Source organism: Rattus rattus, chromosome 9, assembly GCF_011064425.1.
Source record: "Rattus rattus isolate New Zealand chromosome 9, Rrattus_CSIRO_v1, whole genome shotgun sequence".
In the NCBI taxonomy this organism is placed as follows: domain Eukaryota; kingdom Metazoa; phylum Chordata; class Mammalia; order Rodentia; family Muridae; genus Rattus; species Rattus rattus.
In genome coordinates, this window is record NC_046162.1 from 40940112 (window position 1) to 40958670 (window position 18559).

The following is an 18559-nucleotide window of genomic DNA, read 5'->3' on the forward strand; positions in this document are numbered from 1 at the left end:
TTCCAATGATATTATTTGATATTTGTGCTTTGCCTGGCTTATTTGATTTGGCAATGTCCCCTGGGATTCACCCTTGATGCCACACAGGATTTTTTGAAGGCTAAGGGCGCTCCTGTGAGTGTGCAGACCACATGTACCTATCCACGCGTTGATCAGTGTATGCTTTGGTTATTTCCCCTTCTTAGCATCACAGCTGATGTTCCAGTACATCCAGGGGTTCTGGCATTTCTCCAGGTCCTCACCGTACTCCGGGGTAAATACCCAGTACTGGGTTGCTGCCTTACATGGCAGCTCACTTTCTAGTTTGTGACGACTCTTTATACTGGTCTCCACGGTCTCCCTGTCACTGTTCATTCTCACCAAGTCCACAAGAGTTCCATGTTTTCCACCATCTGCACAGAACATGTCTTTTGGTACATTTCCTACTCTTGTCAAGTGTCTATGATGGGTGGATGCGTCAGGGAACTTGAAGAAGCCCATATCTGAAACATTCCCTGCTTCCCAGCCGCTCTTCTGCCTTTCTGATCTTCCTCTATTGCTTGCTGCTGCCTGCCTGACCCTGCTGACAGCATAGTGTGCAGCAAGCTCTGCTCGGTCCCACACTGGTGCTTCCAGTCTGTGCTACGCCTAGGTCTGCGTCCAACCCTCCATTCTACCTCCTCTCCCCATCTGTGACTAGCCTCTTTGCACTGCACAAGTGGAGCCCAAGTAACTAGAAAAAGAATGAATTCTTTGAAGTTTGACTCCTCTGAAGTTCCTAAGGTTAGGCACTCAGCAAATATTTTTGGGTTTGAATACAAAACTGAAAACTGCAGGTGCCAAACTCTCTCTGCTTATATTCCCACATGCATCCCCAAATGGCAGTGTCATTAGGAATTGGCATGTTTTGCTAGTTTATTAAGGCAGCATTAGCTCATTATCAGTATATTTACATTTATATAAATGAAAATAGCTTATGCGTGTGTGTGTGTGTGCATGTTGTAGCTGTAAAAACAAAAACCGGTCCTGTGCATACCCTGTGGTCTGGTTTCTGCTAGTTCTGGCTCCAACAGGCCATTGGAACTAGTGCTAATTTATCTCAGGGTCTCCACACTCCCCCCAGTACGCTCTGATCCAGGCAGCAATCTCTCTATCCATCTAGTTCCCAAGGCCGGTCACTGCCACACCAGTTTCATGTGGAGACTGCCTATCTCACAGCTCTCTTACTGTGGACTCTGCTCACATTTCTAGCATCCGCCCTCAGGTCCCAGCGGCGGCTATCCTTTCCTAACTCTCTGCCACTGCTCTGTTTCCAGTCCCAACATCCATCCCCTAATGGTTACGGTATAAACTCCCAACAACCTGTTAAAATCAAGACTCAACAAATTGTAACCCAACAATCAGATTTATATGTGGAAATTCTCAATCCACAATGCATCCACACAATAAACTCACAACCAATTGATAAGGATGTAAACCACCCACCTAGATAAGATAAAGTTGTCTACAGAAATCCATCCCAACCACCTTGGCAATTCAAGACCACCCGGATCTGGGTCATCCTCCATCTCCATCTTAATTTTCCTTCCTTCTCTTTCTCTCCTTCCTTACGAAAACTTTGTCCCCACTTCATTTTTTTTTACTGTCCAATCATGGCCTTGACCTAACTGGTGCCAGCCTTTACCTGCATATTGACACCAGCCTACAGCATATGTACACATATTTGTCTATGTGTGTAGAGGCAAGTTGCTCTTCACCTTGGATGTTGAGACAACATTTTTTTCTATAACCTGGAGCTGAGCAACCTCCCTGGTTGGCCAGGGAGCCCACTGTGATCCCCCTGAACCATTTCCCCAGCCTCCTGTCCTATCCTCCTATCCTCACAATTGTCAACTTGATTAGCTCTAGAGTACTGGGAAGGTAAGCTAGGTATATGGGCTGTCCTTAGGAGAGTATTGTTGACAATTGTGAGGATTAAAGACATCATCGACAATATGCCTTACAGATCACTTTGAAAACAGGTGAAGTAATTTCATTGACTGTTTTTTTTTCCCCTTCTAGAATATCCCCCTTCTCTACATGACTAAACTACAGTTGTAATTAGCAGTCAGGAAAGCATAAGCTATAAAGTTATAGCAGATTTGATAGGAATTGTCTAACGATGTCATGAAACTTCTTCCCTTGAGGATGGCCATGGGTCTCACTGGTTGATTATGGATACAGAAGTAATACCTTTTGGGAAGGAAATTATATTTCAAGGTCCTTCCTGGCCTGAAGTTGTGAGCAGGCCACTAGCCATTGGCTGCATAGTATAAACTGACCAAGTTGAATCTCCATATAGCCTGCCTGATACCTAATTCTTTGGGTCTCATGTACCACTCAAACTTGGCTGGAGTCTTCAGCCACAGGGGTTCAGGGGTCAATGGCTGGGCAGGTTCGTTGCTGTCGTTGATGTTGCTCAACAGTTGGATATCAAGGGCCCTCAACGGTGAGCAATAGCAACCATTTGTTTATCTCTGCTTCCTGACCATAGATGCAAGGCAACCAATGTCCCAAGTACCTTCTGTCACAACCATGATGGACTGTACCCTCAAAGAGTGAGCCCAAACAGACCCTCTTCTTTTAATTTGCCTTTTTAGGGGGTCAGATAATTTGTCACACAAATGAGAAAAGACTAAGGCACCAGAGGGTAATCAGCTGCCAGACTCCTTCACTGTAATGGCAGCCTCCTTGTGCTTCCCAACTCCGTCTCAACTCTTAGGGAGCTGCTTCTGGCCTGCTCCTGTCCCTTAGGCTTTGTCTAGTACCCCAGCAAGAATGAGAACCGCTCTACACTCTCCCATAGCTTCTTAAGAGTTAACATTTAAATTGGTAAGGAAAGCTTCCTGAGAATTAGAAATGGAGTAGGGCCCAGGAGAGAGAGAAAAGATTGCCTGAGACAGTGGGGGAGGGGCTTGGCATATCAGAGCAGGTCCCTGAGGAGCAGCAGTGTATCCATTGGGAAAATCCCCATTTCATTTCAAGTCTGTTTCCCCAGAGAGAGGGCCACACTCATCTACCTCAGAGTTGTTATAGCATACATAAAAAAATCATTTAGTTTCTGAGCCTCAGAATGATTTCTCCCACCCATAAAATAATCAGGACAGTGGTGCTGACTCCTGAGGCAGCTATCAGCCTTTGTGAAACTGAAAAACCAAAATGTTCCTTGCAAAGGAGCTGAAAGTTCTGATATTGTTCAGTCAGAAGTGGTATCACAAATGATTTTTCCGAATGTGAGCCTTGTAATTAATGCTGGGGCCAGCATTAGACAGATGTTAACTCAGACCGATGCCCCTCTGGTCTCCCTGTCTTGCCCTGGCACAGTGACTAACAAGTAGGTGAGGCCTGGCCCTGAGATTTCTCACTTAATTTTGTGGTCTTGCTCTATTTTCTTATCTCCTCATCTTTAAAACTGGAATAGTCATATTGTGAACGCAACGGATTGTTACTGAATTGACTGAGGTAACGGGCACTAGGGAAGCCATGGTAATGCCTACCATTGTTACCATCTCCTTCTGTGCCACACTCTCCAGCCATCTTGGAGAACTCATCTGACCTTCAGAGGTTTCTGGCTCATCCTTGCACACTCCTTAATTTGCTCTCTACATTCTATTGATAAAACCAGGATTCCTGGGGCTCCCAATACTTGCTTTAGTCTATCGCACAAGTCCAGGGAGGAATGACCTTCAAAGTCTAGTCAAGAGTCCGTTCCAAACAGACTGTGTATCTTATACAAATTACCAAGAAAGTTTTGAAGTAGAGATGGAGTCTGGTTGGTGTTAGATGAGAAGGTGCACTATGTTTCCCCAGGGGAGTCCTAATTCAGAGGCACGGAAGGCCCAGGAAGCAGGGAGACCTGGGGGAGTGAATAGATCTCATGCCCAGAGACTGCCTTTGTACCCTCTGAAATCACAGGCAGGCTCTCTCAGTCTGTCTCTCAAAGTGAATGCTGGAGAGAAGAATGGCAGTGGCTTTAATGCAGGGAAGGGCCCTGTCTGTGAGTTCTGGGTTTGACAATCTCTGAACACCCTACCAGCAGACATAAGGCTGGAGGCTGAGCTTGGCAGGAACCAGGGGCCACTGTCACAGCGCTCAGTCATATAAGCAGCCCTGTCTATAAGCAAACTGCTCTATTGCCTTTTTGACCTTTAAAAAGATATTTTAGTGTGTGTGTGTGTGTGTGTGTGTGTGTGTATGTGTGTAGTATGTGTCTGTGTCTGCCTGTCTGTGTGTATGTCTATGTGTCTCTGTGTATGCCTCTGTGTATGTATATGTGAATGTGTGAATGTGTGTGTGTGTGTGTGTGTGTGTGTGTGTGTGTGTGTGTGTGTGTGTGTGGATGAGTGTGTGTGAGAGTGTATGTGTGTGTGGTATGTGTTTGTCTGTATATGTAAATGTCTGTATGTATATATGTGTATGTGTATGTATGTCTGTGTGTACCTCTGTGTGTGTATAAGAGAATATATATATATTATTATTATTATTATTATTATGTTAGGGGTTCTGTGCTTATGGACTGCCTATGGAGGCCAGAGGCATCTTGCCTACCTGGAGTTACAAGTGGAAGTGAGCTACTTGGTGTGGATTTTGGGAACTGAATTTGGATCCTCTGCAAGAGCAGTAGGTGTTCCTAACTACTGAGTCATCTTCCCAGCCCCCATTTCTTATTTCTTTGTTTCTTTCTTGCTTTTTTTCCTGAGACAGTATCTTATATGGTTCAGGCTGGCTTCTATCCAACTAACTACGGAACCCAGGCTGGCCTTGAGCTCCTGATTCTCCTGCCTCTATCTCCCTATTCTTTGGAATTACAACCATGTCCCTCTATGCTTGGCTCCTGATCACCCTTTGAAAGTCTGCAATAAACTATTCTTCAGCTGCTAGCTTGAGAGGTTTGGAAACCTCAGAACCACTGGAATTTGGACAATAATCAGTGTTATGAGACTGAGATTGCTCTCCCCACGGTTGGGCACTCAGCAAATCCAGAGAAACAAACATTGCAATGTGTTTTCCTCACACAGGGAACTGAGATTTAAGTTCATTCAGATAAGACTTGAGACTAGAAGCGGGGTTGGGGGAGGGGAGGAGGAACTCGAAAGGCAGAGGACTGGGCACAAGAGAGGACATGGAATAATGTCCGTGTCATGAAAGCAGAAGAGGACACTCTATGGGGCTGAAGGGGACTAGAGGAGGGCAGTGGGAGGTGACCAACATGTAGTCCATTTCACGTAGATATAGATATACATGCTTGAAAATGTAGTGGAAATTTATTTCTTTGTCCAAATACTTGAGGCTTTGGGTTCAACCCTCAGCATAGAAACAAAACAGTAAGAGCACTCCCTGGCCAGCCCATAGTTCTACTGTTGCTGAATTGACTGAATTATTCTTTATCTTTTAAAAGTACCCTTTAAAGTACTGTTAAAGTACCTTTCACTTACTTTTTTAAAAAGTATAACTTTTTGTATAGCGTGTTTTGGCCTGGTTTTCAACACCCTTAGACTTTAATAGCACTTTCTTGTCTATTTTATTTTCTTCTGTCCACCATGCCTTCTTTATTTCCCTGGACCATGGCTACTCTTATTCTTACATTTATTGACACAGTGCTAAACTGTTCTCACACTGCGGTTATAAAAATGTATGTGCAGATGTAAACCACAGACGGTATTTATGTAGACACATATCCATTCCTGAACAACTCAATATATGCCTAGGGAGAACTCCACAACAGCCGCTGGTCCTGGGAATGGAAAAACTTCGGGTCCTTTTCTCTCCACAACTCAGAATTGGCCACGAGTTTTAGTGTTCCAAAGGCCATAGTCCTTTGACCAGTGATACTGATGTCACCTGAGGTTTGTAACCATTGAACACTCTTGGGCTGAGCAGATGGCTCAGCAGGTAAAGGTACTTGTGCCCAGCCTGAGGACCTGAGTTTGATCCCCGAGACCCCCATGGTGGAAGGAGAGAACTAACCCCCCAAAGTTGTGCTCTGACCCCGCCATTCATACTGTATGGCATGCATGCACGCACACTTGCAAGGAAATAAAGAAAAATGCAAAACATAGCACACGCTGGCTTCATCCCAGGCCTACTGATAGAAGTTGTGTCTCTGGAAGATCCTTGAGTATGATAAAGTTTCAGACGTGATAGGTAAGGAAACACTGAGTAAGTATCAGGAACAGGACAGGCTGTAACACTGGACATTGGGCGTGAATGAATAGACCAGGTTGCTGACTATTTAACTATTTGCTGTCCCCTTTCCCTCATAAAATTAATTAAAAAATTCACTTGTGATCTCAAGAGGATTACTTCCTGTTCCGTCCCCATATTTTGTGTGTGGTGTGTATGGGTGTGTGTGTGTGTGTGTGTGTGTGTGTGTGTGTGTGTGTGTGTACAGGTGCGCATGAGTTTGTGTGCATATGTGTAGAGGTCAGAAGTCCCTATCACGTGACTCTCTCAATCACTCTCCACCTTAGTATTTGTGACAGAGTCTTACTGAACCCGCAGCTCACAGATTCAGCAAGACTTGCTGCCATCAAGCTCCAGAGACGCTCCCTTCCTCATCTTCCCAGTGGTGTACACTCCCATGCCTCCATGCCTGACTCTGAATGTGTGTGCTGGGATCCAAACACAGGTCCTCATGCTTTTATGGCAGGGCCTTTGCCCACTGAGCCACCTCCCCTTCTCCCCAAATGCTATTTCTCTTAGGAAAATCTCCCACTAACTAGCTGGGTCCCAAGACCCTGTCTCCTCTTGTCATGTCTCTGTGCTAACATCGATTGACTGAATTGCTCACGAAGGCTCAAATAAATTCATGGGTTTTAGAGGACTGAGCAATGATGAACTTGTTCGATTTTTGACAACATAGCTGTGATTTATCCAGCGTGGGGCTTTGTTTGCTGCCACTGAAAGGGGTTGGGGTATTTATTGTCTCAAAGCCACATGGCTTCATCATGGTTGACATCAACAGAAACAGAAAACTCACAGGGTGAAATGGAATAGAACTTTGCACAGAATGGTTTTTGCTCCAAGGTTCAAGGTTATGGATGAATTTGCTCTTTGTGCCACTTTTATGCCTATTGTATGTGAAGAGCTGGGTGATTCTTGGCTCGGTCAACTCCTAATTTAACTGCCCTTCATATCTGGTACATAGACCCTTAGGCTCAGCTACTAAAAATGAACTAACAAAAACTCCAACTTTTCAAACTTTCTCCTCTCAGGCTATGCCTGGGCAACTCTAGCTTGCCTCCTGCATTAAAGCTAAAAGTCAATGAAGAACATGTGTTCTGAATGCAACATAAATTCCTTTATGTTCCCCACTATCTGTCACCTGCCCTCTCTGAAATACAACATGAGGATAGAAGGTCAATTTAGGTGAAAACCAACTCATCTTCTGCCGTTTCTCCAGAAGTCTCTAGTGGTTGGTTGGGCTTGCTAAGGATGTCTTTTCTATGCACAGGTACCCCAGACGTCATCCATCATGTTCAGTGCTGTGAAACACTACCACGGAAAGGGTGACACAGAATCTCAATTATTGGCTTGCTCTGGACCCCTGATAAATGCTACTGTCATGGCTACTCGGTGAGGTCACAGTGTCTCACAACCGAAGTATTGCTAACAACATTTCAGATGAGCTTCTATGTGGAAGGGACCAGGGGACAGGAGGAGCAGACACAGGCACTTTCATGTTCTGTGTGATAAATTCCTGGTACTCCGTACTATAACAAGGAGCACACACATGTTATTAGTACCCTGTGCTCACACACCGGAATGGTTTATCTGTTCTGAGGGAACCCCCATCCCAGCTCAGATGCCCTTGGGAGGACAAGGTTGACAACAGCAGAAACAGTCTGGGCCCAGACATCAACAGAAGGGAAAGTGTACAGAGAATGATATGAGGGAAACATGGGTACCATGTGTCCCAGCAACATGGCTGACCACATGACCAGAGTGGAAAGAATGAGTTTTGAATGTTTGGCTGATCTCATTCCTACCCTCTTCTCCCTATATTTCTCTCTATATAAGGTGAAATAGAAGGCAGATTTTGAAAATGTTAGCCTACCATTCTCAGACCACCAGCTCGCTGAATAAAGTGATTTTAAAGGTTTGATTCCTGTCTCTTCTTGCTGGCATCAGTGAGTGACAGAGAGCTGTTCTAGTATATTCCAGTTACAGAAGGAGTACCTGTATACACCTCCCTTGCATAACCATCCTGCCTCTGTTCCAGTACCAGTGGTCGAGACTTGTTCTCAAGCTGTGCTGATTGAGGTAGGTGGGGTAGGATGAAGACATATACAAGTATTAAAGGAACTGAACTGAGGGTATAAGAAAAAGCAGGGAAAAGGATGGCATTGAAGTAGATCACATGAATTCAGTAGGCTATCCATGTATTAAAAAAAAAAAAACCTTGTCTCCTTCATTTCTTTTATGGTGGTGTGTGTGTGTGTGTGTGTGTGTGTGTGTGTGTGTGTGTGTCCGCATGTGTGTGCCCCCACATGTGCTTTTTGGACATGGAGGCCAGAAATCAGCATTAGGGCTCATGCCAATCATTCCTTAGACACTGTCTACTTTGTTTTTTGAGACAGTATCTCTCATGTCCTGGAGCTTAGCACAGGTTAGGCTGGCTGCCTGGTAAGCCCCAGTTATCTTCCTGTTTCTAATCTTCAGAAATGGAATTACTGGTGGATGCTAGGTTTTGAACTCATGTCCTAATGTTTGCATGAAAGTACTTCCCTGACTGAGTCACCTCCTCAGCCTGTCCCTTCCTGTTCTTTTTTTCATTTGTATATCTAAGGCAGAAGAATAACTTCACAGCTTTCAGAAAGACTTTTGTGAAGGCTAATCTTGGTGTCAACTTGACCACATATGGAATCACCCAAACCTCAAGGAGCTGGGCATACCTGCGAGGGGTATTCTTGATTGGATGTTCTGAGGTGGGAAGACCTTTCCTAAAATCTGGGCCACACCCTTTAATGTAAACCCATATAAAAGACCCAGGAGAAGGAAGTATTTGCTTTTGCTGGATGTCCTTCTCTCTCACTGGCAACTTAATCTAACCTGCTGCTGAGATATTCCTTCACTGATGTTAGAACCTACTTTTTTGGGATTCCAACATAGGCTGAAGACCAACTGAGTCATCCAGCCCTGTGGACTGAAAAGCTACTAGATTCTTGTCCTTTTAGTTAAGAGACAGCCATTGTTGAACTAGTCAGACTAAACCTGTAAGTTACACTAATTATGTATATGTGTATATATTATATGTATTATATAATATATGTCATGTCTATATAATGTATATAATGTATCATATATAATGTACACTCACTTTATTAGTTATGTTCCTTTATAGCACTATGACTAACACCCTTCTTGGGACAAAATACTAGCCACAGTGGAAAATCTTGCTATACTGGACTATATTAAAACCACTTAAGATAAATTTCTGCAACTGACAGGGGTGAGGAGGTGGGGGTCACCCCTAGGATGAGACAGAGATCGAAGACAAGGGAGGTGCCCAAGAATCAATGGGGGTGACCTTAGCTGCGATTCACTGCATGGGGATATGGAATCTGAAGAGGCCACCTCCTGTAGCCAGACAGGAACCTGAGTGGAGTGCTAGAGACACCAACTCAACTACAAACCAAACTTTCAACCCCAAATTTACTCTGTCTCCAAGCAATGCAGGCAAGGGGGAGGGTCAGAGGCTGAGAGGATGGCCAACCAATAACCTGCCTAACTAGTGACCCATCCCATGGGCAAGCACCAATCCCTAACACTATTAATGATACTCTGTTATGCTTGCAAAGAGGAGCATGCTGTTCTCTGAGAGGCTCAACTCAGCATCTGACTCAGATACAGACACCCACAGTCAAAGAATGGATGGAGCTTGAGGACTATTATGAAAGAATAGGAGGAAGGACTGTGGACCCAGAAGGGGATAGGAACTCCACAGGAAGACTTACAGAGTCAACTAACCTGGACCCTTTAGGGGATCTTAGGGTATGAACCACCAAACAAAGAATATACATGACTGGAACTAGGCCTCCTCACTCATATGTAGCAGACGTGCAGCTTGACTTTCATGCTGGTCCTGAACAACTAGAAAAGGGAATATCCAAAAAGCTGTTGTACATGGGATATGTTCTACTTGCTGGGCTGCCTTGTCTGGCCTCAGTGGGAGAGGAAGTGCCTAGCCTCAAAGAAACTTGAAGCACCAGAGTGGAAGTTTCCCACCCACTTAGAGGACAAGGGGTGGGAGGATAGGGGAAAGATTGTGGGAGAAGATAACCAGGAGTGGGGAGTAAGTGGGATGGAAAGTGAATAAGTAAAAAAAAAACATTTAAAAATAAGTCATAGAGCAGTGACTCTCAACTATCTGAATGCTGTGACCCTTTAATATAGTTCCTTATGTTGTGGTGATCCCCAGCCATAAAGTTATTGTATTGCTATTTCATAACTGTAATTTTGCTACTGTTATGAAACATGATGTAAATATCTGGTATGTAGGATATCTGATATGTGACACCAAAAGGGGTCAAGAGCCATGTCATAGAGGATAAAACGCTGATATAAAATATCACTGAAAAAAGATTAGCACCAAGGAAAGTTGCATAACAACGAGAAGATAGATATCTAGAAAGAAATGGCTAAGAGACTCTGCTGGTTATTTTTTAACTACAAATGACACAACTTAGAGTCCCCTGGGAAGAGAGTCTTAATGAAGAATTACCTATACCAGTTTGACCTATGAGCATGTCTGTGGAAATTGTATTGTTAACTGGTGTGTGGAGATCCAACCCATTGTGGGTGGCATCATTCCCTAGGTAAGGGTCTTGAACTGTATCTGGCTAAACCTGAATCTAAATCTAGCCAGATATAAGCACAAGTAACCAGGACAGCAGATCTGCTGTGACAAGGTGTTTGGGTTCCTGCCTTGACTTCTCCTAAGTGATGGGCTGTAGGAATTGTATGCTGAAATGAACCCTTTCCTTCCCTAAGTTGCTGTTGGTCATGATGTTCTGTCAAACTGACAAAAGTGAAGCTTTAACAGATACTTACAAAGTTACTTTGTACTAGACACTGGATACCCAACAACTATTGGTTATAGAAGGGGTACTGTCACCAGGGAAATGCAGAGTCAAGCCATAATGTGATATGATAATAAACTTGGATAAAATAAAAAAGGAAAATGTGAAGTAACTGGAACTCACATGCTTTGCTGACAAGAGTCTAAATTTATACAGTCCTTATGAAACAGCTTTGTAGAATCTTCAATAGGAAAATATACATAACTTGACTCAGGAATTCTACTCTTAAGTTATACACCCAACAGAAAGCCACATATGTTCACCAAAAGATTTCACAGGGATATTCATAGAAGTCCTACGTAGACTAGCCTCATGACAGAACAACTCAAAAGTTCACCTTCAAAGACTATCCATTGAGATGTTTGCTGTTGTCAACTTGACAGACTCTAGAATCACCTGGGAGATGGGTCTCTGGACATGCTTATGGGGGATTACCATAGTTATGTTAACTGATGTGGGAAGACTTGCCCACTGTGGGTGGCACCATTTCCTGGTTGAGATCCTGGGCTGGGTAAGTGGAGATAGGGATCATCTCTCTGCTTCTTGACTATGGATGAGATGTGACCAGTTGCCTCAAGGTCCTGCCATGTTGAATTCCCTGCCTGATGGACTGTATCCTTGAACTGTGAACCAAAAGAAACCCCTTTCCCCTTAAATTTCTTAAGTTGCTTATATCAGAGTGTTCCATCACTCCATTTATCTCAATGCAGTTTGTATCTCTTTGTTGTTGTATTTCTTTGTGTACTAGGCTGGCTTTCCCAAAAGCTGTTGCAGATTTTCCTCTTTCTACATCCCATCTCCCTGAAGGAGAAGAGGATTGCAGAGGCTTATGCTGAACATGTAGCTCTTATGGGTTCTGGAGATTTTTAACTCAGGTCTTCAAGCTTGCACGGCAAGAGCTTTTACCTAATAAACTGTCTCCCCAGCACCCACTTTAATTTTGTAGACAAGACCTCACTGGACACTGGATTGGACAATTTGACTCAACTGGCTGGCCAATGAACCCAGAGAGCCACTTGATTTTGCCTTCCCTGGTGTGCTAAACTTACAGATAGGATTCACTGTGCCTGGTTTCTCCATGAGCGCTGGGGATCCAAACTCAGGTTTTCATGCTTGTCCAACAGAAACCTCATTGACTGAGTCAACCTCCCCAGCTCCTGAGCCAGGCTTGTATGAACTGCGAACTTATCCATTATGTTACATCCTGATAGGATTTTTAAGCCTCGACTCAATTGTGTGTTAAAGGAGGACAGTGTGAAGTAAGAGCCACCCTTATGAACGTCTTCCCTTGCCCAGTGTGTCCTGTCTTAAAGCTGAACAGAGTTAATGTTTATCGGGTGGAAAACAGGCAAAGCTAAAAAAACAAAACAAGGGGTTGGGGATTTGGCTCAGTGGTAGAGCGCTTGCCTATCAATCGCAAGGCCCTTGGTTCGGTCCCCAGCTCCGAAAAAAAGGAAAAAAAAAAAAAAGAAAAGAAAAGAAAACAAAAAGCCTCAATGCTCTAAACTGTCATGTATGATCTATACTAGGAAAATGCAGTTTCTGGGTTGGATTGATGGCTCAGTGGTTATGGCATGGACTTCTCTTACAGAGGACCTACGTTTGGCTCCCAGAATCCACAATGGGCAGCTCAAAACTGTCTGTGACTCCAGGTATAGGGGGGTACAACACCCTTTCCTGACCTCTATTGGCACCTGCCTCATGATCATGTACAGACACATATATGCACACAATTTTAAATAACAACCTCTTAAAAATATACATTTTTCTTCATACCTATAGGGTTTTTTTTTTCAGTCCACTGTGCTTTGTGAGAGCTACTGGCTGTCTTGGGGAGGAAGTATGGTTCTACTTCTGTTACATACTGAAGCATTTCCTTATTTTCCCTCCATGGCCATATCAGGGTGAGGAAGAACATTCTAGCAATGACCTTTTTATCCTTTAGGGTCACCACAGATAGCACATTGGGAAATGACACAGCTAATGTATTCTCTCTGTGTTGATCTCATCTTAGCTAGCCTCTAGTTATCACAGAACCAGGAGCCTGGTATTTCTTGCTTGTGTGTCTACCTCCTGGTTCCATAGAGAGCAGGTTGATCTGAGGCTGTGTAGCACCCTTTGTAGTGGCCCATCAGCTTATTCAGACCGAAATCTGGGCCTGAGATGGCAGACCTGGATCAGGGTCACCTGATACAGCGGTGTCTTCTGCTAATTGCTCTGGCCCATCTAAACCCTGTCCCCAACAGCCGTGGGGATTGCCTCTGCTCCCTCTTTAGTCCTCTGTGCAGGTAAGCCACTTAGCTTAGGCTGGCTAGCTGTCCCATTGATGCCACCATGCAAACACTAAACACAGAGATACTTTGCATTAGGAGGAGGAGTGCTCTGGAGATCTTTAAAGTAAAAGAAAAGAACAACGGTTATCGTGTGGGGATGTAGTTGAATCCTTGCATAGCATGCATGAGTCCCTAAATTCTTGCTTAAGTTGGGCATGTTGGTGCATGCCTGTAATGCCATCACTCTGGAGTCCATTGCAGGAGGATCAGGAGTTCAAGGTCAGTATGGGCTGTAGGAGTTTGAGGTTACCTTAAATGCTGTCTCAAAAACAAAACAAAACAAATAAACCACAAAAGCTGTGAACTAGACGCTTTCAACACTCAGACTTGGTACAGAGTTTGTCCTCCCCTCCCTGCTTCTCTTTCCCCCTCCTCCCTTCCCTCCCTCTCCTTTGTCTTTCCAGAACTTAAAAGCTGTTCACATATAAACATTCGGCAAGTCTTTTCTATTATGCCTGTTAGGGGAACTTGCTTCATCGAGGCGGGTCAGATTATCAAATGCTCCGCTAAGGAAACAAAAAGGCCATGAGAGTTCTCTGGACTGGGGGCTTCCCCAAAACCAAAATAAGTTGTTTATCAGAGGAACTGCACAGCTTTCAGAGTGCAGTCTATAGATTCATTAAGGATGAAAGCCATGGATTTATTAACTTGATAAGTAATTACTGGCATCTATTATGGACACAAAGTGATAAACACTGACAGAATAGAATCTTAATAAGTATCGACTGTAAATCTCATTAACATCTTTACCTGGAAAGAGTGGGAACACACACCTTCTGTGAGAAACAGTGACACAGCAGGCACAGGCTATGTCCTGTAATCGCCCAATCTCATTCGACTGTTGCAGAAGCTCTAAACACACAGCCATTGTCTTATATGTAGCAGATTGAAATTGACAAAAATGGTCACGGTAACCCCTCCCATTCCACGGGCTTCCCAAACTGTTGTTGAAAGATATACTACCACACGCTGCTTGCTGCAATGCCTGCAAAGCCCGTGTCTGTCAGTCTTGTGTGAAGAGAACACCACAGGTCACTGATCATGACGAGATGGAAGCAGGGGTCCAGGAGAGCAGGCTGCAATGGAGGACAGGTCACCTGGCACCAGAGGGTCACTATGGGGGAGCAGGGATGGATGAGTCATGCCAGGGAGGCAGGAAGATGCATGGAGCTAGTTTCTGCCCACAAGTCGAGGTGGGAGAGAGGAGTCTGGGAGCTCGGTGTGATGTTGCCAATCTCATCTAATTGCAACACCGCAACTTGGCAGTCCTCCTCCTGGAACAGCCTCTGGACTTCACTCTGGCCAGAAGGGACCAAGAGCTTGGCCAGATTAGGAGATGCGTGTCAGTTCAGCTCTGAGAGCTCTTAGCAGGCCAGGAGAGTAGATAGGAAAGTGATGGCCACAGAGGAAGAGAGAATTCAGATCCGAAACCCTGGTCTAATCAAGGAACTGAGCCATGCACTTCAGCCTCTGTGTGTTCCCATGTAAGGGAAGTCACATGATGTTGGTATGAACAGCTGGAGTTTTACATATGAGGAAACCGAGGCTTTGCGGTTAGGTCACTCCAGCTGCAGAGCTTACAAAATGGTAGATCTATGATCAAACACAAGTGTGTTTGGATAAGGACTCCCCGATCTGAGCACAACCATCTTTACATCTTTGCTAACCTGACCCACCCCGTCTGCCCATCATCTGTTTGTCTAAGCCTCTCTGTAACCCTGGGACAAGCACCCATCTTTCCATTTGGTCTCCCCAAGGACTCTGCCCTCGGGAATTATTCAGATGCACACTCCACCTTATTGTCTACTGTTTCTTTGTGTGCCTTGGGTCCTCTGCTTTGCAAACTCAGAGGTTTGCACGAATGCTTCTTCCTGCTTCTTCAGATCTACCACAATGCTTATAGTATTTGCTCTCAGCGCTGGACTGATAAAATGCTATATTCCCTGATCCTTGTAGCACAGTGCACAAAAGCCCAAAAATTGTTACTACTGAAGTGTGCAACAATGAGCAGTTGGACAAAGGAAATATGGTATGAATGCATAACGGAATAGTATTTCTGTCGATTTCCAAAGCCTGGTGGAACTAGAGATCACTGTGTTAAGTGAAATAATCCAGGAGTGAGAGACTTTACAGAAGGTGATAACAGGGTTGTGGTTACCAGAGACGGGGAGGAGAGAGTGGAAGGAGAGATGGAGAAAGAGTCGACATTACATCATAGCTACATAGAAGCAAAATGCACTGGTGTGTTGTTGACCAGAACAGGGCTGAGGATGACATTAATGTAGTTTGAATTGCAAAAGGCTAGAAGAAACACCCTGAGTATCTTTACCTAAAGACAAATGTTTGAGGAGAGGATGCTTAACTTGATTTAAACATTATACAGTGCATATGTGCACCAAACTATTACCTGGGCTGGGCTGTAGCTCATTGGTAGAGCACTTGCATAGAAGATGCTAGGTCCTGGGGTCAAGTCCCAGCATCACAGGAAAAATTATGGGACACTCCATCAATGTATCATTTCTATGTTTCCAATGTATTTATCCACAAAACATTGGTTTACTTATATCTCTAATGTATATTATAACATATATAAACATTGTATGTATTTACATAATAACTATAAAGGGACACACGCACACACACCTCAGAAAGACCACAGAATAAAGTCCTTTTCTGTTTTGCCCCCATTCCCAGAATGAGACCTGAAAGAAGTAAGAACTTAACCTGTGGGTGACCCCACAAAAGAGGTGGAGTCTTTCTGGCTGGCATCTTTCCCATTGGCTGCTAAGCAGTCTTGGTCAGGAGCTTCTGGGGTGTCTGACAGGACTCAGAATTCTAGATATCAGAATGGCTGACAGAGTTCCATCTAGAACTGGATCTCTTGCTGGTAATAGCTGAATAAGAGGCTTTCTAAGATGTCGTTTAATGGCCTCGTGTATGTCACAGGCATCCCGAGATCATGATATCCGGTGTATCATTTAACTGATAAGCTCTGAAGCCAGCAGTGTCTGGGAAGGGGCTGGCAGGCTCTTTTTCTCAGCATGTGATCCCCCCTTCAGTGCCTTTGTTCACAGTCACCTGTGTAGAAGGCTTGGCTTCTCTTTCTTTGCTTTTGTAGAAATCTTACAATACCTTTCAAGGAACTGCCCCTAATTCCCAAGAGCCTCTTCTCACCCCAGTGAAAGCTTTACTTCTCAGAAAAACTGTTGAACCAACTCAGGGACTCTCAGAGCTCAGCTCCTTTTTTTTTTTTTTTTTGCTAAGTTCCAGAGAGACAGCACAAGGCGGCATGGAGAGTCAGTAATTTGTGATCAGTGAGCCCTGCTTCTCAGTCCAGAACCCCTGAAAGTTCTTACAGAGCACGGGTGCCATCCATGCACACACCTTAATAGCTGTGAGCTTGTCTGAGGACTGGAGACTGTCATTTTTCTTTCTCTCCCTTTTCTTCCTTGGCTAGGCCTTCACTGATGAGTGTGGGCTATTTCTGGCTCAGTCAGATGACAGTGAGGTGAGCATCCTTCTATGAACCTCTGATTATGTTCACACGACTCTTTCCCTAGGACCTGTGTCTACATTCAGATCATTCTCGACTCCTTAGACTTTGAAGCCATTTCTCATGGTTTCCGCCCTCACCCCACAGCTGAGAGTATGTCTTTAGCAGCCCTTGGCTGCGACAGCAGGGCTCTTCCTGTGCTGACAGTCACCTAACAGCTACAACAGAGAACACAGGCTGGCGTCTCCAGAATGGCTCAGTCTCTGCTCTGTGCCATCCTCTCCCTCACCCTAGGTGGTCACACTGCCCTCACCCTTGGTGGTGACGGAATGCACTTTCCAGCACTCACCTCTCCTCCCTCCTAAGAAAGGTCTTTAGACAAGAGTATTGTAAATATGTATATTAATGGGATACCAAAACAGAAGCAAAATGACTCCCCTTTTTTGGGGCGGGAGGGAGAGGAGAAATCAGAATTCAGGAGTGCTGTAGAAGAAGGATTTTTTTAAAGTTCTAACAACTACTGGGATCCTTAAATTGCCATCAGGAAGATTGCTGGTCTTAGAAGATGTCACTATGTCAGGTGCATCCCAAATGCATTCCACAAACACAGGTTATAATCTTGGGTGTCTATAGCCAGGGAGAGGATCTTCCTGAGTTCTAGTTTTCTCATTTACTGAATGGTATTAGTGGGGCATCTGGAGGAGTTTGCTGGGACAAAATGCCAGACAAGGCGATTTAAGAAAGGACGTTTGCTGTGGCTCACAATTTCCACTGTGGACACAGCACCTCCACAGTCTGGAAGCAGAGAGAAGTGAATGCTAGTGCTCAGATCAATTTCTCCTTTCTATGGAGTCTAGGACCCCACCTTTGCAGGTTGTCATTACATTTAAGTGTGCCTTACCTTCTCAATGAACATAACCCAGCCAATCCCTGGAAGACATGCCCGGTGGCTTGTCTCTTCAGTGAGTCTAGATCCTATCAAGTCAAGAATCAACAAGTGACAGATCCCAGCCGGCACTCACCAGTGTGTCTAACACCATAGATGCAATGAACTGGCAGGCACCAGTGCTTGCAAAACCATAGACGCAAACAATGAAATCACAACAATTTCGATTACCTTCTCAGAATAGAGATTAGTCAGAACATCCTCAAGTAGCAGGGTAGCTGGACACATTAAGATCATCCAACTTCTCTTTGCTCAGTTTGTGTCTCTTCTGAGGTAATTTCTGAGACCATCCCTGTCTTGTCCTGAGATACCCATGTGGCTGGTAAGAGCCAGGAAGTCTCCTCCTTAGATTTTTTTCCTCCACTAAATGAAAACTATGGTACAGTTCTGAGAGGGCTACTCTAAAATGCTTGTGCTCAATCGACAAGCATTTTAAGTGTTTAGAACACTCTGGATGACTTTTGTTTGTTTTTAAGACAGGGTCTCACTCTGTCACCCACACTAACCTTGAACTCTCAAACCTCCTGTCTCTGCCTGTCCAAGTCATGGAATTACAGCAGGGGTTCTCAACATTCTTAAAGCTGTGACCCTCATGTGGTGGTGACCCCTAAAATTATTATTTTTATTTATATGGCAAACATAAAATTATTATTTGAGATTTATTTATGATGTATACAGCATTCTGCCT

The 18559-nt window shown here is 44.4% G+C and overlaps 1 protein-coding gene across 3 annotated transcripts in view; it reads right to left on the reverse strand.

The window, feature by feature from the left end:
* Gria1 (glutamate ionotropic receptor AMPA type subunit 1) overlaps nt 1-18559 on the reverse strand; it is a 319050-nt gene that overhangs the window by 60902 nt on the left and 239589 nt on the right. The window lies entirely within an intron of this gene.